This window comes from Microplitis demolitor, chromosome 10, assembly GCF_026212275.2.
Source record: "Microplitis demolitor isolate Queensland-Clemson2020A chromosome 10, iyMicDemo2.1a, whole genome shotgun sequence".
Classification (NCBI taxonomy): Eukaryota; Metazoa; Arthropoda; class Insecta; order Hymenoptera; family Braconidae; genus Microplitis; species Microplitis demolitor.
This window is the reverse complement of record NC_068554.1, coordinates 6,384,030-6,386,238: the sequence shown is the minus strand read 5'-3', so window position 1 is coordinate 6,386,238 and position 2,209 is coordinate 6,384,030. Positions and strand designations below refer to the sequence as shown.

At 25.3% G+C, this 2,209-nt stretch overlaps 1 non-coding gene across 1 annotated transcript in view; it reads left to right on the top strand.

The window, feature by feature from the left end:
• The first annotated feature begins 1,688 nt into the window (after positions 1-1,688).
• Positions 1,689-2,209, top strand: part of LOC128668879 (small subunit ribosomal RNA) — a 1,910-nt gene continuing 1,389 nt past the window's right edge. The window contains exon 1 of the ribosomal RNA XR_008404465.1: positions 1,689-2,209. This exon is cut by the window's right edge and continues 1,389 nt beyond it. This is a non-coding gene — a ribosomal RNA (small subunit ribosomal RNA).

Here is a 2,209-nt window from a genome sequence, read left to right as displayed (position 1 = left end):
TATATACCTATAGTATAATAATATAAGAATGAATCTAGATAGTCACAATATTATTACTTATATTGAAAAAATATTATTATAAAAATATTTAACGAAAGTATTTACATAAATATAATATAATATAATTTGTGTTAATATTTTTTAAACGATGTTTTGTGATGGTATATATATAAAATTGTATAGTGTAATACTATAAATAAATCAAATGTATACGATATTTGAAATAAAAAATTAAAAAAAAATAATTAATTAAATATTTTTTCATTTATAATTTTTATAAAATATATGATAAGAATTGGTTATTTTATAAAATTAATAATATTTTTCATTATTATTATTATTACTATTATATATTTTAAAATTATTTTATGTTGAATTTAAAAAAAAAAATAGATAAATAAATTTTTTTATTAAAACAATAAAACTATATTAAATAATAATAATAATAATAATACAATGTATATACATTCAAATAAACAATAATAATCAATATATTAAATGTATATGATACTTGAAATAAAAAAGTTATAAAAAATAATTTATTAAATTTATAATTTTTATAGAATAAATGATAAGATTCAGTTATTTTATATAACTGATAATATTTGTTATTATTATTATAATAAATTTTAACACTATTTTATTTTCAATTTAAAAAAATAATAAATATATTTATTAAAACAATAAAATGATATTAAAAAAAAAAAAAAAAAAAAAAAAAAAAAAAAAAAAAATGTATATACATTTAAATAAATAGAAATTAGTATATCAAATATATACGATAGTTGAAATAAAATTTTAAAGAAAAATAATTTATTAAATTTATTTATTTATAATTTTTATAGAATAAATGATAAAATCAGTTTTTTTTATATAAGCGATAATATTTTTTATTATTATTATAATATATTAAACTGTTTTTAAATTATTGTATTTTTAATTAAAAAAATAATAAATTAAATATTTTTATCGAAACAATTAAATTATATTAAAAAAAAAAAAAAAAAAAAAAAAAAAAAATTAATAATAATACTATGTATATAAAAATAAATAATTTTATATTGGAAAAATTTTTCAAGTGGCAACATGTAATTTAGATACAGGGAGCTACCGTTGTATCCGCCGCCGTTGACGCGGCTGGCAGTCAGCGCGTGACTGTAACTTTTTTAGAGGCCGGCTCGTACTAGTATGAAAGAGTAGTCAGTTGAAGCAGTTCGAGTGAGAGCTGATGGATACTGGCTACGGCAAGATATGCAATATCAACGCATCAGTACCACGGGTCGATGTCTATGACTGAATGACTCTTTATGTGGTAAATCGCTACGGCGTTTATGTAATATTATGTATAACTTAAAAAAAGTGTACAAATATGAAACTGAGTATTGACTTACTTGTTTCCGAGCAAGAATAAACTATCACGTTTACGTGTATTAAACCAAGTCGCTTTGATAAAAATATCTAGCGAGAGTAATATTTACAAAAATGAGAGGATGTTTGAAAAATAAAATCATTATTCAATTCTGTGAATAAATAATATAAATTCAAAAATTTAAAAGTGTTGTATGAAGCAAATGCTTACAAACAGCACCACTTTAACAACAGATAGGATTTTTAAAATACTATTATGTATGTATAAAGTGAAAGAGGAGTTATTCTGATGTTTTAAAAAATAAAACATATAACGAAGCTCCCTGGTTGATCCTGCCAGTAGTCATATGCTTGTCTCAAAGATTAAGCCATGCATGTCTCAGTACATGCCGTATTAAGGTGAAACCGCGAATGGCTCATTAAATCAGTTATGGTTCCTTAGATCGTACCCACATTTACTTGGATAACTGTGGTAATTCTAGAGCTAATACATGCAAACCAGAGTTCCGACCAGAGATGGAAGGAACGCTTTTATTAGATCAAAACCAATCGGTGGCTTGTCCATCGTTACTTTTGGTGACTCTGAATAACTTTCTGCTGATCGTATGGTCTAGTACCGACGACGAATCTTTCAAATGTCTGCCTTATCAACTGTCGATGGTAGGTTCTGCGCCTACCATGGTTGTAACGGGTAACGGGGAATCAGGGTTCGATTCCGGAGAGGGAGCCTGAGAAACGGCTACCACATCCAAGGAAGGCAGCAGGCGCGCAAATTACCCACTCCCGGCACGGGGAGGTAGTGACGAAAAATAACGATACGGGACTCATCCGAGGCCCCGTA